Below are 25,789 nucleotides of genomic sequence, written 5' to 3' on the forward strand. Positions count from 1 at the left end.
TTGATTTTCAGCAAATGAACATATTTCAGCGAGGGAGAAGTTTTTTCTTTAATAGCGTCAGATTTTATCTCAAAATACATGAACTTTTCGTGGTTCTTGTCAATTTTTGTTGGTTTTCATCCAAATGGACTTATTTCAGTCAGCTTGATCTTTCTTCTTCAAAGCAAAAAGATTTTATCTTCAAATACAAGAACTTTTCGTGGTTTTGTTGATTTTCAGCAAATGAACATATTTCAGTGAGCGAGAAGTTTTTTCTTTAATGGTGTCAGATTTTATCTTAAAATACAAGAACTTTTCGTGGTTCTTGTCAATTTTTGTTGGTTTTCATCCATTGAACTTATTTCAGTCAGCTAGATCTTTCTTCTTCAAAGGAAAAAGATTTTATCTTCAAATACAAGAACTTTTCGTGGTTTTGTTGATTTTTAGCAAATGTACATATTTCAGCGAGCGAGAAGTTTTTTCTTTAATAGCGTCAGATTTTATCCTAAAGTACAAGAACTTTTCGTGGTTCTTGTCAATTTTTGTTGGTTTTCATCCAATGAACTTATTTCAGTCAGCTAGATCTTTCTTCTTCAAAGCAAAAAGATTTTATCTTCAAATACAAGAACTTTTCGTGGTTTTGTTGATTTTCAGCAAATGAACATATTTCAGCGTGCGAGAAGTTTTGTTTTTAATAGCATCAGATTTTATCCTAAAATATAAGAAGTTTTCGTGGTTCTTGTCAATTCTTGTTGATTTTCATCTCATGAACTTATTTCAGTCAGCAAGAACTTTCTTCTTCAAAGCAAAAAGATTTTATCTTCAAATACAAGAACTTTTCGTGGTTTTGTTGATTTTCAGCAAATGAACATATTTCAGCGAGCTAGAAGTTTTTTCTTTAATAGCGTAAGATTTTATCTTAAAATACAAGAACTTTTCGTGGTTCTTGTCAATTTTTGTTGGTTTTCATGTTATGAACTTATTTCAGTCAGCTAGATCTTTCTACGTCAAAGCAAATAGATTTTATCTTCAAATACAAGAACTTTTCGTGGTTTTGTTGATTTTCAGCAAATGAACATATTTCAGCGAGCGAGAAGTTTTTTCTTTAATAGCTTCAGATGTTATCTTAAAATGCAAGAACTTTTCGTGGTTCTTGTCAATTTTTGTTGGTTTTCATCCAATGAACTTATTTCAGTCAGCGAGATCTTTCTTCTTCAAAGCAAAAAGATTTTATCTTCAAATACAAGAACTTTTCGTGGTTTTGTTGATTTTTAGCAAATGAACATATTTCAGCGAGCGAGAAGTTTTTTCTTCAAAAGCGTCAGATTTTATCTTAAAATAAAAGAATTTTTCGTGGTTCTTGTCAATTTTTGTTGGTTTTCATCCAATGGACTTATTTCAGTCAGCTTGATCTTTATTCTTCAAAGCAAAAAGATTTTATCTTCAAATACAAGAACTTTTCGTGGTTTTGTTGATTTTCAGCAAATGAACATATTTCAGCGAGCGAGAAGTTTTTTCTTTAAAAGCATCAGATTTTATCTTAAAATACAAGAAGTTTTCGTGGTTCTTGTCAATTTTTGTTGGTTTTCATCCAATGAACTTATTTCAGTCAGCTGGATCTTTCTTCTTCAAAGCAAAAAGATTTTATCTTCAAATACAAGAACTTTTCGTGGTTTTGTTGATTTTCAGCAAATGAACATATTTCAGCGAGCGAGAAGTTTTGTTTTTAATAGCGTCAGATTTTATCCTAAAATACAAGAAGTTTTCGTGGTTCTTGTCAATTCTTGTTGATTTTCATCTCATGAACTTATTTCAGTCAGCAAGAACTTTCTTCTTCAAAGCAAAAAGATTTTATCTTCAAATACAAGAACTTTTCGTGGTTTTGTTGATTTTTAGCAAATGAACATATTTCAGCGAGCGAGAAGTTTTTTCTTTAAAAGCGTCAGATTTTATCTTAAAATACAAGAAGTTTTCGTGGTTCTTGTCAATTTTTGTTGGTTTTCATCCAATGAACTTATTTCAGTCAGCTCGATCTTTCTTCTTGAAAGCAAAAAGATTTTATCTTCAAATACAAGAACTTTTCGTGGTTTTGTTGATTTTCAGCAAATGAACATATTTCAGCGAGCTGGAAGTTTTTTTTTAATAGCGTTAGATTTTATCTTAAAATACAAGAACGTTTCGTGGTTCTTCTCAATTTTTGTTGGTTTTCATCTTATGAACTTATTTCAGTCAGCTAGATCTTTCTTCTTCAAAGCAAATAGATTTTATCTTCAAATACAAGAACTTTTCGTGGTTTTGTTGATTTTCAGCAAATGAACATATTTCAGCGAGGGAGAAGTTTTTTCTTTAATAGCGTCAGATTTTATCTCAAAATACATGAACTTTTCGTGGTTCTTGTCAATTTTTGTTGGTTTTCATCCAAATGGACTTATTTCAGTCAGCTTGATCTTTCTTCTTCAAAGCAAAAAGATTTTATCTTCAAATACAAGAACTTTTCGTGGTTTTGTTGATTTTCAGCAAATGAACATATTTCAGTGAGCGAGAAGTTTTTTCTTTAATGGTGTCAGATTTTATCTTAAAATACAAGAACTTTTCGTGGTTCTTGTCAATTTTTGTTGGTTTTCATCCATTGAACTTATTTCAGTCAGCTAGATCTTTCTTCTTCAAAGCAAAAAGATTTTATCTTCAAATACAAGAACTTTTCGTGGTTTTGTTGATTTTCAGCAAATGAACATATTTCAGCGAGCGAGAAGTTTTTTCTTTAAAAGCGTCAGATTTTATCTTAAAATACAAGAAGTTTTCGTGGTTCTTGTCAATTTTTGTTGCTTTTCATCTTATGAACTTATTTCAGTCAGCGAGATCTTTCTTCTTCAAAGGAAAAAGATTTTATCTTCAAATACAAGAACTTTTCGTGGTTTTGTTGATTTTTAGCAAATGTACATATTTCAGCGAGCGAGAAGTTTTTTCTTTAATAGCGTCAGATTTTATCCTAAAGTACAAGAACTTTTCGTGGTTCTTGTCAATTTTTGTTGGTTTTCATCCAATGAACTTATTTCAGTCAGCTAGATCTTTCTTCTTCAAAGCAAAAAGATTTTATCTTCAAATACAAGAACTTTTCGTGGTTTTGTTGATTTTCAGCAAATGAACATATTTCAGCGTGCGAGAAGTTTTGTTTTTAATAGCATCAGATTTTATCCTAAAATATAAGAAGTTTTCGTGGTTCTTGTCAATTCTTGTTGATTTTCATCTCATGAACTTATTTCAGTCAGCAAGAACTTTCTTCTTCAAAGCAAAAAGATTTTATCTTCAAATACAAGAACTTTTCGTGGTTTTGATGATTTTCAGCAAATGAACATATTTCAGCGAGGGAGAAGTTTTTTCTTTAATAGCGTCAGATTTTATCTTAAAATACAAGAACTTTTCGTGGTTCTTGTCAATTTTTGTTGGTTTTCATCCAATGAACTTATTTCAGTCAGCTGGATCTTTCTTCTTCAAAGCAAAAAGATTTTATCTTCAAATACAAGAACTTTTCGTGGTTTTGTTGATTTTCAGCAAATGAACATATTTCAGCGAGCTAGAAGTTTTTTCTTTAATAGCGTAAGATTTTATCTTAAAATACAAGAACTTTTCGTGGTTCTTGTCAATTTTTGTTGGTTTTCATGTTATGAACTTATTTCAGTCAGCTAGATCTTTCTACGTCAAAGCAAATAGATTTTATCTTCAAATACAAGAACTTTTCGTGGTTTTGTTGATTTTCAGCAAATGAACATATTTCAGCGAGCGAGAAGTTTTTTCTTTAATAGCTTCAGATGTTATTTTAAAATGCAAGAACTTTTCGTGGTTCTTGTCAATTTTTGTTGGTTTTCATCCAATGAACTTATTTCAGTCAGCGAGATCTTTCTTCTTCAAAGCAAAAAGATTTTATCTTCAAATACAAGAACTTTTCGTGGTTTTGTTGATTTTTAGCAAATGAACATATTTCAGCGAGCGAGAAGTTTTTTCTTCAAAAGCGTCAGATTTTATCTTAAAATAAAAGAATTTTTCGTGGTTCTTGTCAATTTTTGTTGGTTTTCATCCAATGGACTTATTTCAGTCAGCTTGATCTTTATTCTTCAAAGCAAAAAGATTTTATCTTCAAATACAAGAACTTTTCGTGGTTTTGTTGATTTTCAGGAAATGAACATATTTCAGCGAGCGAGAAGTTTTTTCTTTAAAAGCATCAGATTTTATCTTAAAATACAAGAAGTTTTCGTGGTTCTTGTCAATTTTTGTTGGTTTTCATCCAATGAACTTATTTCAGTCAGCTGGATCTTTCTTCTTCAAAGCAAAAAGATTTTATCTTCAAATACAAGAACTTTTCGTGGTTTTGTTGATTTTCAGCAAATGAACATATTTCAGCGAGCGAGAAGTTTTGTTTTTAATAGCGTCAGATTTTATCCTAAAATACAAGAAGTTTTCGTGGTTCTTGTCAATTCTTGTTGATTTTCATCTCATGAACTTATTTCAGTCAGCAAGAACTTTCTTCTTCAAAGCAAAAAGATTTTATCTTCAAATACAAGAACTTTTCGTGGTTTTGTTGATTTTTAGCAAATGAACATATTTCAGCGAGCGAGAAGTTTTTTCTTTAAAAGCGTCAGATTTTATCTTAAAATACAAGAAGTTTTCGTGGTTCTTGTCAATTTTTGTTGGTTTTCATCCAATGAACTTATTTCAGTCAGCTCGATCTTTCTTCTTGAAAGCAAAAAGATTTTATCTTCAAATACAAGAACTTTTCGTGGTTTTGTTGATTTTCAGCAAATGAACATATTTCAGCGAGCTGGAAGTTTTTTTTTAATAGCGTTAGATTTTATCTTAAAATACAAGAACGTTTCGTGGTTCTTCTCAATTTTTGTTGGTTTTCATCTTATGAACTTATTTCAGTCAGCTAGATCTTTCTTCTTCAAAGCAAATAGATTTTATCTTCAAATACAAGAACTTTTCGTGGTTTTGTTGATTTTCAGCAAATGAACATATTTCAGCGAGGGAGAAGTTTTTTCTTTAATAGCGTCAGATTTTATCTCAAAATACATGAACTTTTCGTGGTTCTTGTCAATTTTTGTTGGTTTTCATCCAAATGGACTTATTTCAGTCAGCTTGATCTTTCTTCTTCAAAGCAAAAAGATTTTATCTTCAAATACAAGAACTTTTCGTGGTTTTGTTGATTTTCAGCAAATGAACATATTTCAGTGAGCGAGAAGTTTTTTCTTTAATGGTGTCAGATTTTATCTTAAAATACAAGAACTTTTCGTGGTTCTTGTCAATTTTTGTTGGTTTTCATCCATTGAACTTATTTCAGTCAGCTAGATCTTTCTTCTTCAAAGCAAAAAGATTTTATCTTCAAATACAAGAACTTTTCGTGGTTTTGTTGATTTTCAGCAAATGAACATATTTCAGCGAGCGAGAAGTTTTTTCTTTAAAAGCGTCAGATTTTATCTTAAAATAGAAGAAGTTTTCGTGGTTCTTGTCAATTTTTGTTGCTTTTCATCTTATGAACTTATTTCAGTCAGCGAGATCTTTCTTCTTCAAAGGAAAAAGATTTTATCTTCAAATACAAGAACTTTTCGTGGTTTTGTTGATTTTTAGCAAATGTACATATTTCAGCGAGCGAGAAGTTTTTTCTTTAATAGCGTCAGATTTTATCCTAAAGTACAAGAACTTTTCGTGGTTCTTGTCAATTTTTGTTGGTTTTCATCCAATGAACTTATTTCAGTCAGCTAGATCTTTCTTCTTCAAAGCAAAAAGATTTTATCTTCAAATACAAGAACTTTTCGTGGTTTTGTTGATTTTCAGCAAATGAACATATTTCAGCGTGCGAGAAGTTTTGTTTTTAATAGCATCAGATTTTATCCTAAAATATAAGAAGTTTTCGTGGTTCTTGTCAATTCTTGTTGATTTTCATCTCATGAACTTATTTCAGTCAGCAAGAACTTTCTTCTTCAAAGCAAAAAGATTTTATCTTCAAATACAAGAACTTTTCGTGGTTTTGATGATTTTCAGCAAATGAACATATTTCAGCGAGGGAGAAGTTTTTTCTTTAATAGCGTCAGATTTTATCTTGAAATACAAGAACTTTTCGTGGTTCTTGTCAATTTTTGTTGGTTTTCATCCAATGAACTTATTTCAGTCAGCTGGATCTTTCTTCTTCAAAGCAAAAAGATTTTATCTTCAAATACAAGAACTTTTCGTGGTTTTGTTGATTTTCAGCAAATGAACATATTTCAGCGAGCGAGAAGTTTTGTTTTTAATAGCATCAGACTTTATCCTAAAATACAAGAACTTTTCGTGGTTCCTTGTCAATTCTTGTTGATTTTCATCTCATGAACTTATTTCAGTCAGCAAGAACTTTCTTCTTCAAAGCAAAAAGATTTTATCTTCAAATACAAGAACTTTTCGTGGTTTTGTTGATTTTTAGCAAATGTACATATTTCAGCGAGCGAGAAGTTTTTTCTTTAATAGCGTCAGATTTTAACCTAAAGTACAAGAATTTTTCGTGGTTCTTGTCAATTTTTGTTGGTTTTCATCCAATGAACTTATTTCAGTCAGCTAGATCTTTCTTCTTCAAAGCAAAAAGATTTTATCTTCAAATACAAGAACTTTTCGTGGTTTTGTTGATTTTCAGCAAATAAACATATTTCAGCGAGCGAGAAGTTTTATCTTTAATACCGTCAGATTTTGTCTTAAAATACAAGAACTTTTCGTGGTTCTTGTCAATTTTTGTTGGTTTTCATCCAATGAACTTATTTCAGTCAGCTGGATCTTTCTTCTTGAAAGCAAAAAGATTTTATCTTCAAATACAAGAACTTTTCGTGGTTTTGTTGATTTTCAGCAAATGAACATATTTCAGCGAGCTAGAAGTTTTTTCTTTAATAGCGTAAGATTTTATCTTAAAATACAAGAACTTTTCGTGGTTCTTGTCAATTTTTGTTGGTTTTCATCTTATGAACTTATTTCGGTCAGCTAGACCTTTCTTCTTCAAAGCAAATAGATTTTATCTTCAAATACAAGAACTTTTCGTGGTTTTGTTGATTTTCAGCAAATGAACTTATTTCAGCGAGCGAGAAGTTTTGTTTTTAATAGCGTCAGATTTTATCCTAAAATATAAGAAGTTTTCGTGGTTCTTGTGAATTCTTGTTGATTTTCATCTCATGAACTTATTTCAGTCAGCAAGAACTTTCTTCTTCAAAGCAAAAAGATTTTATCTTCAAATACAAGAACTTTTCGTGGTTTTGTTGATTTTCAGCAAATGAACATATTTCAGCGAGGGAGAAGTTTTTTCTTTAATAGCGTCAGATTTTATCTTAAAATAGAAGAACTTTTCGTGGTTCTTGTCAATTTTTATTGGTTTTCATCCAATGAACTTATTTCAGTCAGCTGGATCTTTCTTCTTCAAATCAAAAAGATTTTATCTTCAAATACAAGAACTTTTCGTGGTTTTGTTGATTTTCAGCAAATGAACATATTTCAGCGAGCTAGAAGTTTTTTCTTTAATAGCGTAAGATTTTATCTTAAAATACAAGAACTTTTCGTGGTTCTTGTCAATTTTTGTTGGTTTTCATGTTGTGAACTTATTTCAGTCAGCTAGATCTTTCTACTTCAAAGCAAATAGTTTTCATCTTCAAATACAAGAACTTTTCGTGGTTTTGTTGATTTTCAGCAAATGAACATATTTCAGCGAGCGAGAAGTTTTTTCTTTAATAGCGTCAGATGTTATCTTAAAATGCAAGAACTTTTCGTGGTTCTTGTCAATTTTTGTTGGTTTTCATCCAATGAACTTATTTCAGTCAGCGAGATCTTTCTTCTTCAAAGCAAAAAGGTTTTATCTTCAAATACAAGAACTTTTCGTGGTTTTGTTGATTTTTAGTAAATGAACATATTTCAGCGAGCGAGAAGTTTTTTCTTTAAAAGCGTCAGATTTTATCTTAAAATAAAAGAATTTTTCGTGGTTCTTGTCAATTTTTGTTGGTTTTCATCCAATGGACTTATTTCAGTCAGCTTGATCTTTATTCTTCAAAGCAAAAAGATTTTATCTTCAAATACAAGAACTTTTCGTGGTTTTGTTGATTTTCAGCAAATGAACATATTTCAGCGAGCGAGAAGTTTTTTCTTTAAAAGCATCAGATTTTATCTTAAAATACAAGAAGTTTTCGTGGTTCTTGTCAATTTTTGTTGCTTTTCATCCAATGAACTTATTTCAGTCAGCTGGATCTTTCTTCTTCAAAGCAAAAAGATTTTATCTTCAAATACAAGAACTTTTCGTGGTTTTGTTGATTTTCAGCAAATGAACATATTTCAGCGAGCGAGAAGTTTTGTTTTTAATAGCGTCAGACTTTATCCTAAAATACAAGAACTTTTCGTGGTTCTTGTCCATTCTTGTTGATTTTCATCTCATGAACTTATTTCAGTCAGCAAGAACTTTCTTCTTCAAAGCAAAAAGATTTTATCTTCAAATACAAGAACTTTTCGTGGTTTTGTTGATTTTCAGCAAATGAACATATTTCAGCGAGGGAGAAGTTTTTTCTTTAAAAGCGTCAGATTTTATCTTAAAATACAAGAACTTTTTGTGGTTCTTGTCAATTTTTGTTGGTTTTCATCCATTGAACTTATTTCAGTCAGCTAGATCTTTCTTCTTCAAAGCAAAAAGATTTTATCTTCAAATACAAGAACTTTTCGTGGTTTTGTTGATTTTTAGCAAATGAACATATTTCAGCGAGCGAGAAGTTTTTTCTTCAAAAGCGTCAGATTTTATCTTAAAATACAAGAACTTTTCGTGGTTCTTGTCAATTTTTGTTGGTTTTCATCCAATGGACTTATTTCAGTCAGCTTGATCTTTATTCTTCAAAGCAAAAAGATTTTATCTTCAAATACAAGAACTTTTCGTGGTTTTGTTGATTTTCAGCAAATGAACATATTTCAGCGAGCGAGAAGTTTTTTCTTTAAAAGCATCAGATTTTATCTTAAAATACAAGAAGTTTTCGTGGTTCTTGTCAATTTTTGTTGGTTTTCATCCAATGAACTTATTTCAGTCAGCTGGATCTTTCTTCTTCAAAGCAAAAAGATTTTATCTTCAAATACAAGAACTTTTCGTGGTTTTGTTGATTTTCAGCAAATGAACATATTTCAGCGAGCGAGAAGTTTTGTTTTTAATAGCATCAGACTTTATCCTAAAATACAAGAACTTTTCGTGGTTCCTTGTCAATTCTTGTTGATTTTCATCTCATGAACTTATTTCAGTCAGCAAGAACTTTCTTCTTCAAAGCAAAAAGATTTTATCTTCAAATACAAGAACTTTTCGTGGTTTTGTTGATTTTTAGCAAATGTACATATTTCAGCGAGCGAGAAGTTTTTTCTTTAATAGCGTCAGATTTTAACCTAAAGTACAAGAATTTTTCGTGGTTCTTGTCAATTTTTGTTGGTTTTCATCCAATGAACTTATTTCAGTCAGCTAGATCTTTCTTCTTCAAAGCAAAAAGATTTTATCTTCAAATACAAGAACTTTTCGTGGTTTTGTTGATTTTCAGCAAATAAACATATTTCAGCGAGCGAGAAGTTTTATCTTTAATACCGTCAGATTTTGTCTTAAAATACAAGAACTTTTCGTGGTTCTTGTCAATTTTTGTTGGTTTTCATCCAATGAACTTATTTCAGTCAGCTGGATCTTTCTTCTTGAAAGCAAAAAGATTTTATCTTCAAATACAAGAACTTTTCGTGGTTTTGTTGATTTTCAGCAAATGAACATATTTCAGCGAGCTAGAAGTTTTTTCTTTAATAGCGTAAGATTTTATCTTAAAATACAAGAACTTTTCGTGGTTCTTGTCAATTTTTGTTGGTTTTCATCTTATGAACTTATTTCAGTCAGCTAGACCTTTCTTCTTCAAAGCAAATAGATTTTATCTTCAAATACAAGAACTTTTCGTGGTTTTGTTGATTTTCAGCAAATGAACTTATTTCAGCGAGCGAGAAGTTTTGTTTTTAATAGCGTCAGATTTTATCCTAAAATATAAGAAGTTTTCGTGGTTCTTGTCAATTCTTGTTGATTTTCATCTCATGAACTTATTTCAGTCAGCAAGAACTTTCTTCTTCAAAGCAAAAAGATTTTATCTTCAAATACAAGAACTTTTCGTGGTTTTGTTGATTTTCAGCAAATGAACATATTTCAGCGAGGGAGAAGTTTTTTCTTTAATAGCGTCAGATTTTATCTTAAAATAGAAGAACTTTTCGTGGTTCTTGTCAATTTTTATTGGTTTTCATCCAATGAACTTATTTCAGTCAGCTGGATCTTTCTTCTTCAAATCAAAAAGATTTTATCTTCAAATACAAGAACTTTTCGTGGTTTTGTTGATTTTCAGCAAATGAACATATTTCAGCGAGCTAGAAGTTTTTTCTTTAATAGCGTAAGATTTTATCTTAAAATACAAGAACTTTTCGTGGTTCTTGTCAATTTTTGTTGGTTTTCATGTTGTGAACTTATTTCAGTCAGCTAGATCTTTCTACTTCAAAGCAAATAGTTTTCATCTTCAAATACAAGAACTTTTCGTGGTTTTGTTGATTTTCAGCAAATGAACATATTTCAGCGAGCGAGAAGTTTTTTCTTTAATAGCGTCAGATGTTATCTTAAAATGCAAGAACTTTTCGTGGTTCTTGTCAATTTTTGTTGGTTTTCATCCAATGAACTTATTTCAGTCAGCGAGATCTTTCTTCTTCAAAGCAAAAAGGTTTTATCTTCAAATACAAGAACTTTTCGTGGTTTTGTTGATTTTTAGTAAATGAACATATTTCAGCGAGCGAGAAGTTTTTTCTTTAAAAGCGTCAGATTTTATCTTAAAATAAAAGAATTTTTCGTGGTTCTTGTCAATTTTTGTTGGTTTTCATCCAATGGACTTATTTCAGTCAGCTTGATCTTTATTCTTCAAAGCAAAAAGATTTTATCTTCAAATACAAGAACTTTTCGTGGTTTTGTTGATTTTCAGCAAATGAACATATTTCAGCGAGCGAGAAGTTTTTTCTTTAAAAGCATCAGATTTTATCTTAAAATACAAGAAGTTTTCGTGGTTCTTGTCAATTTTTGTTGCTTTTCATCCAATGAACTTATTTCAGTCAGCTGGATCTTTCTTCTTCAAAGCAAAAAGATTTTATCTTCAAATACAAGAACTTTTCGTGGTTTTGTTGATTTTCAGCAAATGAACATATTTCAGCGAGCGAGAAGTTTTGTTTTTAATAGCGTCAGACTTTATCCTAAAATACAAGAACTTTTCGTGGTTCTTGTCCATTCTTGTTGATTTTCATCTCATGAACTTATTTCAGTCAGCAAGAACTTTCTTCTTCAAAGCAAAAAGATTTTATCTTCAAATACAAGAACTTTTCGTGGTTTTGTTGATTTTCAGCAAATGAACATATTTCAGCGAGTGAGAAGTTTTTTCTTTAAAAGCGTCAGATTTTATCTTAAAATACAAGAACTTTTTGTGGTTCTTGTCAATTTTTGTTGGTTTTCATCCATTGAACTTATTTCAGTCAGCTAGATCTTTCTTCTTCAAAGCAAAAAGATTTTATCTTCAAATACAAGAACTTTTCGTGGTTTTGTTGATTTTTAGCAAATGAACATATTTCAGCGAGCGAGAAGTTTTTTCTTCAAAAGCGTCAGATTTTATCTTAAAATACAAGAACTTTTCGTGGTTCTTGTCAATTTTTGTTGGTTTTCATCCAATGGACTTATTTCAGTCAGCTTGATCTTTATTCTTCAAAGCAAAAAGATTTTATCTTCAAATACAAGAACTTTTCGTGGTTTTGTTGATTTTCAGCAAATGAACATATTTCAGCGAGCGAGAAGTTTTTTCTTTAAAAGCATCAGATTTTATCTTAAAATACAAGAAGTTTTCGTGGTTCTTGTCAATTTTTGTTGGTTTTCATCCAATGAACTTATTTCAGTCAGCTGGATCTTTCTTCTTCAAAGCAAAAAGATTTTATCTTCAAATACAAGAACTTTTCGTGGTTTTGTTGATTTTCAGCAAATGAACATATTTCAGCGAGCGAGAAGTTTTGTTTTTAATAGCATCAGACTTTATCCTAAAATACAAGAACTTTTCGTGGTTCCTTGTCAATTCTTGTTGATTTTCATCTCATGAACTTATTTCAGTCAGCAAGAACTTTCTTCTTCAAAGCAAAAAGATTTTATCTTCAAATACAAGAACTTTTCGTGGTTTTGTTGATTTTTAGCAAATGTACATATTTCAGCGAGCGAGAAGTTTTTTCTTTAATAGCGTCAGATTTTAACCTAAAGTACAAGAATTTTTCGTGGTTCTTGTCAATTTTTGTTGGTTTTCATCCAATGAACTTATTTCAGTCAGCTAGATCTTTCTTCTTCAAAGCAAAAAGATTTTATCTTCAAATACAAGAACTTTTCGTGGTTTTGTTGATTTTCAGCAAATAAACATATTTCAGCGAGCGAGAAGTTTTATCTTTAATACCGTCAGATTTTGTCTTAAAATACAAGAACTTTTCGTGGTTCTTGTCAATTTTTGTTGGTTTTCATCCAATGAACTTATTTCAGTCAGCTGGATCTTTCTTCTTGAAAGCAAAAAGATTTTATCTTCAAATACAAGAACTTTTCGTGGTTTTGTTGATTTTCAGCAAATGAACATATTTCAGCGAGCTAGAAGTTTTTTCTTTAATAGCGTAAGATTTTATCTTAAAATACAAGAACTTTTCGTGGTTCTTGTCAATTCTTGTTGATTTTCATCTCATGAACTTATTTCAGTCAGCAAGAACTTTCTTCTTCAAAGCAAAAAGATTTTATCTTCAAATACAAGAACTTTTCGTGGTTTTGTTGATTTTCAGCAAATGAACATATTTCAGCGAGGGAGAAGTTTTTTCTTTAATAGCGTCAGATTTTATCTTAAAATAGAAGAACTTTTCGTGGTTCTTGTCAATTTTTATTGGTTTTCATCCAATGAACTTATTTCAGTCAGCTGGATCTTTCTTCTTCAAATCAAAAAGATTTTATCTTCAAATACAAGAACTTTTCGTGGTTTTGTTGATTTTCAGCAAATGAACATATTTCAGCGAGCTAGAAGTTTTTTCTTTAATAGCGTAAGATTTTATCTTAAAATACAAGAACTTTTCGTGGTTCTTGTCAATTTTTGTTGGTTTTCATGTTGTGAACTTATTTCAGTCAGCTAGATCTTTCTACTTCAAAGCAAATAGTTTTCATCTTCAAATACAAGAACTTTTCGTGGTTTTGTTGATTTTCAGCAAATGAACATATTTCAGCGAGCGAGAAGTTTTTTCTTTAATAGCGTCAGATGTTATCTTAAAATGCAAGAACTTTTCGTGGTTCTTGTCAATTTTTGTTGGTTTTCATCCAATGAACTTATTTCAGTCAGCTCGATCTTTCTTCTTCAAAGCAAAAAGGTTTTATCTTCAAATACAAGAACTTTTCGTGGTTTTGTTGATTTTTAGTAAATGAACATATTTCAGCGAGCGAGAAGTTTTTTCTTTAAAAGCGTCAGATTTTATCTTAAAATACAAGAACTTTTCGTGGTTCTTGTCAATTTTTGTTGGTTTTCATCCAATGGACTTATTTCAGTCAGCTTGATCTTTCTTCTTCAAAGCAAAAAGATTTTATCTTCAAATACAAGAACTTTTCGTGGTTTTGTTGATTTTCAGCAAATGAACATATTTCAGCGAGCGAGAAGTTTTTTCTTTAAAAGCGTCAAATTTTATCTTAAAATACAAGACGTTTTCGTGGTTCTTGTCAATTTTTGTTGGTTTTCATCTTATGAACTTATTTCAGTCAGCTTGATCTTTCTTCTTCAAAGGAAAAAGATTTTATCTTCAAATACAAGAACTTTTCGTGGTTCTTGTCAATTTTTGTTGGTTTTCGTCTTATGAACTTATTTCAGTCAGCTAGATCTATCTACTTCAAAGCAAATAGATTTTATCTTCAAATACAAGAACTTTTCGTGGTTTTGTTGATTTTCAGCAAATGAACATATTTCAGCGAGGGAGAAGTTTTTTCTTTAATAGCGTCAGATGTTATCTTAAAATGCAAGAACATTTCGTGGTTCTTGTCAATTTTTGTTGGTTTTCATCCAATGAACTTATTTCAGTCAGCTAGATCTTTCTTCTTCAAAGCAAAAAGATTTTATCTTCAAATACAAGAACTTTTCGTGGTTTTGTTGATTTTCAGCAAATGAACATATTTCAGCGAGCTAGAAGTTTTTTCTTTAATAGCGTAAGATTTTATCTTAAAATACAAGAACTTTTCGTGGTCCTTGTCAATTTTTGTTGGTTTTCATCTTATGAACTTATTTCGGTCAGCCAGACCTTTCTTCTTCAAAGCAAATAGATTTTATCTTCAAATACAAGAACTTTTCGTGGTTTTGTTGATTTTCAGCAAATGAACATATTTCAGCGAGCGAGTAGTTTTGTTTTTAATAGCGTCAGATTTTATCCTAAAATATAAGAAGTTTTCGTGGTTCTTGTCAATTCTTGTTGATTTTCATCTCATGAACTTATTTCAGTCAGCAAGAACTTTCTTCTTCAAAGCAAAAAGATTTTATCTTCAAATACAAGAACTTTTCGTGGTTTTGTTGATTTTCAGCAAATGAACATATTTCAGCGAGGGAGAAGTTTTTTCTTTAATAGCGTCAGATTTTATCTTAAAATAGAAGAACTTTTCGTGGTTCTTGTCAATTTTTGTTGGTTTTCATCCAATGAACTTATTTCAGTCAGCTGGATCTTTCTTCTTCAAAGCAAAAAGATTTTATCTTCAAATACAAGAACTTTTCGTGGTTTTGTTGATTTTCAGCAAATGAACATATTTCAGCGAGCTAGAAGTTTTTTCTTTAATAGCGTAAGATTTTATCTTAAAATACAAGAACTTTTCGTGGTTCTTGTCAATTTTTGTTGGTTTTCATGTTATGAACTTATTTCAGTCAGCTAGATCTTTCTACTTCAAAGCAAATAGATTTTATCTTCAAATACAAGAACTTTTCGTGGTTTTGTTGATTTTCAGCAAATGAACATATTTCAGCGAGCGAGAAGTTTTTTCTTTAATAGCGTCAGATGTTATCTTAAAATGCAAGAACTTTTCGTGGTTCTTGTCAATTTTTGTTGGTTTTCATCTTATGAACTTATTTCAGTCAGCTTGATCTTTCTTCTTCAAAGGAAGAAGATTTTATCTTCAAATACAAGAACTTTTCGTGGTTTTGTTGATTTTTAGCAAATGTACATATTTCAGCGAGCGAGAAGTTTTTTCTTTAATAGCGTCAGATCTTATCCTAAAGTACAAGAACTTTTCGTGGTTCTTGTCAATTTTTGTTGGTTTTCATCCAATGAACTTATTTCAGTCAGCTAGATCTTTCTTCTTCAAAGCAAAAAGATTTTATCTTCAAATACAAGAACTTTTCGTGGTTTTGTTGTATCTTTAATACCGTCAGATTTTGTCTTAAAATTGAAGAACTTTTCGTGGTTCTTGTCAATTTTTGTTGGTTTTCATCCAATGAACTTATTTCAGTCAGCTGGATCTTTCTTCTTCAAAGCAAAAAGATTTTATGTTCAAATACAAGAACTTTTCGTGGTTTTGTTGATTTTCAGCAAATGAACATATTTCAGCGAGCGAGAAGTTTTTTCTTTAATAGCGTCAGATTTTATCTTAAAATACAAGAACGTTTCATGGTTCTTGTCAATTTTTGTTGGTTTTGATCTCATGAACTTGTTTCAGTCAGCTAGATCTTTCTTCTTCAAAGCAAAAAGATTTTATCTTCAAATACAAGAACTTTTCGTGGTTTTGTTGATTTTCAGCAAATGAACATATTTCAGCGAGGGAGAAGTTTTTTCTTTAATAGCGTCAGATTTTATCTTAAAATAGAAGAACTTTTCGTGGTTCTTGTCAATTTTTGTTGGTTTTCATCCAATGAACTTATTTCAGTCAGCTGGATCTTTCTTCTTCAAAGCAAAAAGATTTTATCTTCAAATACAAGAACTTTTCGTGGTTTTGTTGATTTTCAGCAAATGAACATATTTCAGCGAGCGAGAAGTTTTTTCTTTAAAAGCGTCAGATTTTATCTTAAAATACAAGAACTTTTCGTGGTTCTTGTCAATTTTTGTTGGTTTTCATCTTATGAACTTATTTCAGTCAGCTCGATCTTTCTACTTCAAAGCAAATATATTTTATCTTCAAATACAAGAACTTTTCGTGGTTTTGTTGATTTTCAGCAAATGAACATATTTCAGCGAGCTAGAAGTTTTTTCTTTAATAGCGTAAGATTTTATCTTAAAATACAAGAACTTTTCGTGGTTCTTGTCAATTTTTGTTGGTTTTCATCTTATGAACTTATTTCGGTCAGCTAGACCTTTCTTCTTCAAAGCAAATAGATTTTATCTTCAAATACAAGAACTTTTCGTGGTTTTGTTGATTTTCAGCAAATGAACATATTTCAGCGAGCGAGAAGTTTTGTTTTTAATAGCGTCAGATTTTATCCTAAAATATAAGAAGTTTTCGTGGTTCTTGTCAATTCTTGTTGATTTTCATCTCATGAACTTATTTCAGTCAGCAAGAACTTTCTTCTTCAAAGCAAAAAGATTTTATCTTCAAATACAAGAACTTTTCGTGGTTTTGTTGATTTTCAGCAAATGAACATATTTCAGCGAGGGAGAAGTTTTTTCTTTTATAGCGTCGGATTTTATCTTAAAATAGAAGAACTTTTCGTGGTTCTTGTCAATTTTTGTTGGTTTTCATCCAATGAACTTATTTCAGTCAGCTGGATCTTTCTTCTTCAAAGCAAAAAGATTTTATCTTCAAATACAAGAACTTTTCGTGGTTTTGTTGATTTTCAGCAAATGAACATATTTCAGCGAGCTAGAAGTTTTTTCTTTAATAGCGTAAGATTTTATCTTAAAATACAAGAACTTTTCGTGGTTCTTGTCAATTTTTGTTGGTTTTCATGTTGTGAACTTATTTCAGTCAGCTAGATCTTTCTACTTCAAAGCAAATAGTTTTCATCTTCAAATACAAGAACTTTTCGTGGTTTTGTTGATTTTCAGCAAATGAACATATTTCAGCGAGCGAGAAGTTTTTTCTTTAATAGCGTCAGATGTTATCTTAAAATGCAAGAACTTTTCGTGGTTCTTGTCAATTTTTGTTGGTTTTCATCCAATGAACTTATTTCAGTCAGCTCGATCTTTCTTCTTCAAAGCAAAAAGGTTTTATCTTCAAATACAAGAACTTTTCGTGGTTTTGTTGATTTTTAGTAAATGAACATATTTCAGCGAGCGAGAAGTTTTTTCTTTAAAAGCGTCAGATTTTATCTTAAAATACAAGAACTTTTCGTGGTTCTTGTCAATTTTTGTTGGTTTTCATCTTATGAACTTATTTCAGTCAGCTTGATCTTTCTTCTTCAAAGGAAAAAGATTTTATCTTCAAATACAAGAACTTTTCGTGGTTCTTGTCAATTTTTGTTGGTTTTCGTCTTATGAACTTATTTCAGTCAGCTAGATCTATCTACTTCAAAGCAAATAGATTTTATCTTCAAATACAAGAACTTTTCGTGGTTTTGTTGATTTTCAGCAAATGAACATATTTCAGCGAGGGAGAAGTTTTTTCTTTAATAGCGTCAGATGTTATCTTAAAATGCAAGAACATTTCGTGGTTCTTGTCAATTTTTGTTGGTTTTCATCCAATGAACTTATTTCAGTCAGCTAGATCTTTCTTCTTCAAAGCAAAAAGATTTTATCTTCAAATACAAGAACTTTTCGTGGTTTTGTTGATTTTCAGCAAATGAACATATTTCAGCGAGCTAGAAGTTTTTTCTTTAATAGCGTAAGATTTTATCTTAAAATACAAGAACTTTTCGTGGTCCTTGTCAATTTTTGTTGGTTTTCATCTTATGAACTTATTTCGGTCAGCCAGACCTTTCTTCTTCAAAGCAAATAGATTTTATCTTCAAATACAAGAACTTTTCGTGGTTTTGTTGATTTTCAGCAAATGAACATATTTCAGCGAGCGAGTAGTTTTGTTTTTAATAGCGTCAGATTTTATCCTAAAATATAAGAAGTTTTCGTGGTTCTTGTCAATTCTTGTTGATTTTCATCTCATGAACTTATTTCAGTCAGCAAGAACTTTCTTCTTCAAAGCAAAAAGATTTTATCTTCAAATACAAGAACTTTTCGTGGTTTTGTTGATTTTCAGCAAATGAACATATTTCAGCGAGGGAGAAGTTTTTTCTTTAATAGCGTCAGATTTTATCTTAAAATAGAAGAACTTTTCGTGGTTCTTGTCAATTTTTGTTGGTTTTCATCCAATGAACTTATTTCAGTCAGCTGGATCTTTCTTCTTCAAAGCAAAAAGATTTTATCTTCAAATACAAGAACTTTTCGTGGTTTTGTTGATTTTCAGCAAATGAACATATTTCAGCGAGCGAGAAGTTTTTTCTTCAATAGCGTAAGATTTTATCTTAAAATACAAGAACTTTTCGTGGTTCTTGTCAATTTTTGTTGGTTTTCATGTTATGAACTTATTTCAGTCAGCTAGATCTTTCTACTTCAAAGCAAATAGATTTTATCTTAAAATGCAAGAACTTTTCGTGGTTCTTGTCAATTTTTGTTGGTTTTCATCTTATGAACTTATTTCAGTCAGCTTGATCTTTCTTCTTCAAAGGAAGAAGATTTTATCTTCAAATACAAGAACTTTTCGTGGTTTTGTTGATTTTTAGCAAATGTACATATTTCAGCGAGCGAGAAGTTTTTTCTTTAATAGCGTCAGATCTTATCCTAAAGTACAAGAACTTTTCGTGGTTCTTGTCAATTTTTGTTGGTTTTCATCCAATGAACTTATTTCAGTCAGCAAGATCTTTCTTCTTCAAAGCAAAAAGATTTTATCTTCAAATACAAGAACTTTTCGTGGTTTTGTTGTATCTTTAATACCGTCAGATTTTGTCTTAAAATTGAAGAACTTTTCGTGGTTCTTGTCAATTTTTGTTGGTTTTCATCCAATGAACTTATTTCAGTCAGCTGGATCTTTCTTCTTCAAAGCAAAAAGATTTTATGTTCAAATACAAGAACTTTTCGTGGTTTTGTTGATTTTCAGCAAATGAACATATTTCAGCGAGCGAGAAGTTTTTTCTTTAATAGCGTCAGATTTTATCTTAAAATACAAGAACGTTTCATGGTTCTTGTCAATTTTTGTTGGTTTTGATCTCATGAACTTGTTTCAGTCAGCTAGATCTTTCTTCTTCAAAGCAAAAAGATTTTATCTTCAAATACAGGAACTTTTCGTGGTTTTGTTGATTTTCAGCAAATGAACATATTTCAGCGAGCGAGAAGTTTTTTCTTTAAAAGCGTCAGATTTTATCTTAAAATACAAGAACTTTTCGTGGTTCTTGTCAATTTTTGTTGGTTTTCATCTTATGAACTTATTTCAGTCAGCTCGATCTTTCTACTTCAAAGCAAATATATTTTATCTTCAAATACAAGAACTTTTCGTGGTTTTGTTGATTTTCAGCAAATGAACATATTTCAGCGAGCTAGAAGTTTTTTCTTTAATAGCGTAAGATTTTATCTTAAAATACAAGAACTTTTCGTGGTTCTTGTCAATTTTTGTTGGTTTTCATCTTATGAACTTATTTCGGTCAGCTAGACCTTTCTTCTTCAAAGCAAATAGATTTTATCTTCAAATACAAGAACTTTTCGTGGTTTTGTTGATTTTCAGCAAATGAACATATTTCAGCGAGCGAGAAGTTTTGTTTTTAATAGCGTCAGATTTTATCCTAAAATATAAGAAGTTTTCGTGGTTCTTGTCAATTCTTGTTGATTTTCATCTCATGAACTTATTTCAGTCAGCAAGAACTTTCTTCTTCAAAGCAAAAAGATTTTATCTTCAAATACAAGAACTTTTCGTGGTTTTGTTGATTTTCAGCAAATGAACATATTTCAGCGAGGGAGAAGTTTTTTCTTTAATAGCGTCGGATTTTATCTTAAAATAGAAGAACTTTTCGTGGTTCTTGTCAATTTTTGTTGGTTTTCATCCAATGAACTTATTTCAGTCAGCTGGATCTTTCTTCTTCAAAGCAAAAAGATTTTATCTTCAAATACAAGAACTTTTCGTGGTTTTGTTGATTTTCAGCAAATGAACATATTTCAGCGAGCTAGAAGTTTTTTCTTTAATAGCGTAAGATTTTATCTGAAAATACAAGAACTTTTCGTGGTTCTTGTCAATTTTTGTTGGTTTTCATGTTATGAACTTATTTCAGTCAGCTAGATCTTTCTACTTCAAAGCAAATAGATTTTATCTTCAAATACAAGAACTTTTCGTGGTTTTGTTGATTTTCAGCAAATGAACATATTTCAGCGAGCGAGAAGTTTTTTCTTTAATAGCGTCAGATGTTATCTTAAAATGCAAGAACTTTTCGTGGTTCTTGTCAATTTTTGTTGGTTTTCATCCAATGGACTTATTTCAGTCAGCTTGATCTTTCTTCTTCAAAGCAAAAAGATTTTATCTTCAAATACAAGAACTTTTCGTGGTTTTGTTGATTTTCAGCAAATGAACATATTTCAGCGAGCGAGAAGTTTTTTCTTTAAAAGCGTCAGATTTTATCTTAAATTACAAGAAGTTTTCGTGGTTCTTGTCAATTTTTGTTGGTTTTCATCTTATGAACTTATTTCAGTCAGCTTGATCTTTCTTCTTCAAAGGAAAAAGATTTTATCTTCAAATACAAGAACTTTTCGTGGTTTTGTTGATTTTTAGCAAATGTACATATTTCAGCGAGCGAGAAGTTTTTTCTTTAATAGCGTCAGATCTTATCCTAAAGTACAAGAACTTTTCGTGGTTCTTGTCAATTTTTGTTGGTTTTCATCCAATGAACTTATTTCAGTCAGCTGGATCTTTCTTCTTCAAAGCAAAAAGATTTTATCTTCAAACACAAGAACTTTTCGTGGTTTTGTTGATTTTCAGCAAATGAACATATTTCAGCGAGCGAGAAGTTTTATCTTTAATACCGTCAGATTTTGTCTTAAAATTCAAGAACTTTTCGTGGTTCTTGTCAATTTTTGTTGGTTTTCATCCAATGAACTTATTTCAGTCAGCTGGATCTTTCTTCTTCAAAGCAAAAAGATTTTATCTTCAAATACAAGAACTTTTCGTGGTTTTGTTGATTTTCAGCAAATGAACATATTTCAGCGAGCGAGAAGTTTTTTCTTTAATAGCGTCAGATTTTATCTTAAAATACAAGAACGTTTCATGGTTCTTGTCAATTTTTGTTGGTTTTGATCTCATGAACTTGTTTCAGTCAGCGAGATCTTTCTTCTTCAAAGCAAAAAGATTTTATCTTCAAATACAAGAACTTTTCGTGGTTTTGTTGATTTTCAGCAAATGAACATATTTCAGCGAGGGAGAAGTTTTTTCTTTAATAGCGTCAGATTTTATCTTAAAATAGAAGAACTTTTCGTGGTTCTTGTCAATTTTTGTTGGTTTTCATCTTATGAACTTATTTCAGTCAGCTAGATCTTTCTACTTCAAAGCAAATAGATTGTATCTTCAAATACAAGAACTTTTCGTGGTTTTGTTGATTTTCAGCAAATGAACATATTTCAGCGAGGGAGAAGTTTTTTCTTTAATAGCGTCAGATGTTATCTTAAAATGCAAGAACTTTTCGTGGTTCTTGTCAATTTTTGTTGGTTTTCATCCAATGAACTTATTTCAGTCAGCTCGATCCTTCTTCTTCAAAGCAAAAAGATTTTATCTTCAAATACAAGAACTTTTCGTGGTTTTGTTGATTTTCAGCAAATGAACATATTTCAGCGAGCGAGAAGTTTTTTCTTTAAAAGCGTCAGATTTTATCTTAAAATACAAGAACTTTTCGTGGTTCTTGTCAATTTTTGTTGGTTTTCATCTTATGAACTTATTTCAGTCAGCTAGATCTTTCTTCTTCAAAGCAAAAAGATTTTATCTTCAAATACAAGAACTTTTTGTGGTTTTGTTGATTTTCAGCAAATGAACATATTTCAGCGAGCGAGAAGTTTTTTCTTTAACAGCGTAAGATTTTATCTTAAAATACAAGAACTTTTCGTGGTTCTTGTCAATTTTTGTTGGTTTTCATCTTATGAACTTATTTCGGTCAGCTGGACCTTTCTTCTTCAAAGCAAATAGATTTTATCTTCAAATACAAGAACTGTTCGTGGTTTTGTTGATTTTCAGCAAATTAACATATTTCAGCGAGCGAGAAGTTTTGTTTTTAATAGCGTCAGATTTTATCCTAAAATATAAGAAGTTTTCGTGGTTCTTGTCAATTCTTGTTGATTTTCATCTCATGAACTTATTTCAGTCAGCAAGAACTTTCTTCTTCAAAGCAAAAAGATTTTATCTTCAAATACAAGAACTTTTCGTGGTTTTGTTGATTTTCAGCAAATGAACATATTTCAGCAAGGGAGAAGTTTTTTCTTTAATAGCGTCAGATTTTATCTTAAAATAGAAGAACTTTTCGTGGTTCTTGTCAATTTTTGTTGGTTTTCATCCAATGAACTTATTTCAGTCAGCTGGATCTTTCTTCTTCAAAGCAAAAAGATTTTATCTTCAAATACAAGAACTTTTCGTGGTTTTGTTGATTTTTAGCAAATGAACATATTTCAGCGAGCGAGAAGTTTTTTCTTTAAAAGCGTCAGATTTTATCTTAAAATACAAGAACTTTTCGTGGTTCTTGTCAATTTTTGTTGGTTTTCATCCAATGGACTTATTTCAGTCAGCTTGATCTTTCTTCTTCAAAGCAAAAAGATTTTATCTTCAAATACAAGAACTTTTCGTGGTTTTGTTGATTTTCAGCAAATGAACATATTTCAGCGAGCGAGAAGTTTTTTCTTTAAAAGCGTCAGATTTTATCTTAAAATACAAGAAGTTTTCGTGGTTCTTGTCAATTTTTGTTGGTTTTCATCTTATGAACTTATTTCAGTCAGCTTGATCTTTCTTCTTCAAAGGAAAAAGATTTTATCTTCAAATACAAGAACTTTTCGTGGTTTTGTTGATTTTTAGCAAATGTACATATTTCAGCGAGCGAGAAGTTTTTTCTTTAATCGCATCAGATCTTATCCTAAAGTACAAGAACTTTTCGTGGTTCTTGTCAATTTTTGTTGGTTTTCATCTTATGAACTTATTTCAGTCAGCTAGATCTTTCATCTTCAAAGCAAAAAGATTTTATCTTCAAATACAAGAACTTTTCGTGGTTTTGTTGATTTTCAGCAAATGAACATATTTCAGCGAGCGAGAAGTTTTATCTTTAATACCGTCAGATTTTGTCTTAAAATTCAAGAACTTTTCGTGGTTCTTGTCAATTTTTGTTGGTTTTCATCCAATGAACTTATTTCAGTCAGCTGGATCTTTCTTCTTCAAAGCAAAAAGATTTTATCTTCAAATACAAGAAATTTTCGTGGTTTTGTTGATTTTCAGCAAATGAACATATTTCAGCGAGCGAGAAGTTTTTTCTTTAATAGCGTCAGATTTTATCTTAAAATACAAGAACGTTTCATTGTTCTTGTCAATTTTTGTCGGTTTTGATCTCATGAACTTGTTTCAGTCAGCTAGATCTTTCTTCTTCAAAGCAAAAAGATTTTATCTTCAAATACAAGAACTTTTCGTGGTTTTGTTGATTTTCAGCAAATGAACATATTTCAGCGAGGGAGAAGTTTTTTCTTTAATAGCGTCAGATTTTATCTTAAAATAGAAGAACTTTTCGTGGTTCTTGTCAATTTTTGTTGGTTTTCATCCAATGAACTTATTTCAGTCAGCTGGATCTTTCTTCTTCAAAGCAAAAAGATTTTATCTTCAAATACAAGAACTTTTCGTGGTTTTGTTGATTTTCAGCAAATGAACATATTTCAGCGAGCGAGAAGTTTTTTCTTTAAAAGCGTCAGATTTTATCTTAAAATACAAGAACTTTTCGTGGTTCTTGTCAATTTTTGTTGGTTTTCATCTTATGAACTTATTTCAGTCAGCTAGATCTTTCTACTTCAAAGCAAAAAGATGTTATCTTCAAATACAAGAACTTTTTGTGGTTTTGTTGATTTTCAGCAAATGAACATATTTCAGCGAGGGAGAAGTTTTTCCATTAATGGCGTCAGATTTTATCTTAAAATACAAGAACTTTTCGTGGTTCTTGTCAATTCTTGTTGGTTTTCATCCAATGAACTTATTTCAGTCAGCAAGATCTTTCTTCTTGAAAGCAAAAAGATTTTATATTCAAATACAAGAACGTTTCGTGGTTTTGTTGATTTTCAGCAAATGAACATGTTTCAGTGATCTGGAAGTTTTTTCTTTAATAGCGTCAGATTTTATCTTAGAATACAAGAACTTTTCGTGGTTCTTGTCAATTTTTGTTGGTTTTCATCTTATGAACTTATTTCAGTCGCTAGATCTTTCTTCTTCAAAGCAAAAGGATTTTATCTTCAAATACAAGAACTTTTCGTGGTTTTGTTGATTTTCAGCAAATAAACATATTTCAGCGAGCGAGAAGTTTTTCTTTAAAAGCGTCCGATTTTATCTTAAAATACAAGAACTTTTCGTGGTTCTTGTTAATTTTTGTTGGTTTTCATCCAATGAACTTATTTCAGTCAGCTCGATCTTTCTTCTTGAAAGCAAAAAGATTTTATCTTCAAATACAAGAAACTTTCGTGATTTTGTTGATTTTCAGCAAATGAACATATTTCAGCGAGCTAGAAGTTTTTTCTTTAATAGCGTAAGATTTTATCTGAAAATACAAGAACTTTTCGTGGTTCTTGTCAATTTTTGTTGGTTTTCATCCAATGATCTTATTTCAGTCAGCTAGATCTTTCTTCTTCAAAGCAAATAGATTTTATCTTCAAATACAAGAACTTTTCGTGGTTTTGTTGATTTTCAGCAAATGAACATATTTCAGCGAGGGAGAAGTTTTTTCTTTAATAGCGTCAGATTCTATCTTAAAATACAAGAACTTTTCGTGGTTGTTGTCAATTTTTGTTGGTTTTCATCCAATGAACTTATTTCAGTCAGCTGGATCTTTCTTCTTCAAAGCAAAAAGATTTTATCTTCAAATACAAGAACTTTTCGTGGTTTTGTTGATTTTCAGCAAATGAACATATTTCAGCGATCGAGAAGTTTTATCTTTAATACCGTCAGATTTTGTCTTAAAATTCAAGAACTTTTCGTGGTTCTTGTCAATTTTTGTTGGTTTTCATCCAATGAACTTATTTCAGTCAGCTGGATCTTTCTTCTTCAAAGCAAAAAGATTTTATCTTCAAATACAAGAACTTTTCGTGGTTTTGTTGATTTTCAGCAAATGAACATATTTCAGCGAGCGAGAAGTTTTTTCTTTAATAGCGTCAGATTTTATCTTAAAATACAAGAACGTTTCATGGTTCTTGTCAATTTTTGTTGGTTTTGATCTCATGAACTTGTTTCAGTCAGCTAGATCTTTCTTCTTCAAAGCAAAAAGATTTTATCTTCAAATACAAGAACTTTTCGTGGTTTTGATGATTTTCAGCAAATGAACATATTTCAGCGAGCGAGAAGTTTTTTCTTTAAAAGCGTCAGATTTTATCTTAAAATACAAGAACTTTTCGTGGTTCTTGTCAATTTTTGTTGGTTTTCATCTTATGAACTTATTTCAGTCAGCTAGATCTTTCTACTTCAAAGCAAATAGATTGTATCTTCAAATACAAGAACTTTTCGTGGTTTTGTTGATTTTCAGCAAATGAACATATTTCAGCGAGGGAGAAGTTTTTTCTTTAAAAGCGTCAGATGTTATCTTAAAATGCA

Source organism: Heptranchias perlo, chromosome 23, assembly GCF_035084215.1.
Source record: "Heptranchias perlo isolate sHepPer1 chromosome 23, sHepPer1.hap1, whole genome shotgun sequence".
Classification (NCBI taxonomy): Eukaryota; Metazoa; Chordata; class Chondrichthyes; order Hexanchiformes; family Hexanchidae; genus Heptranchias; species Heptranchias perlo.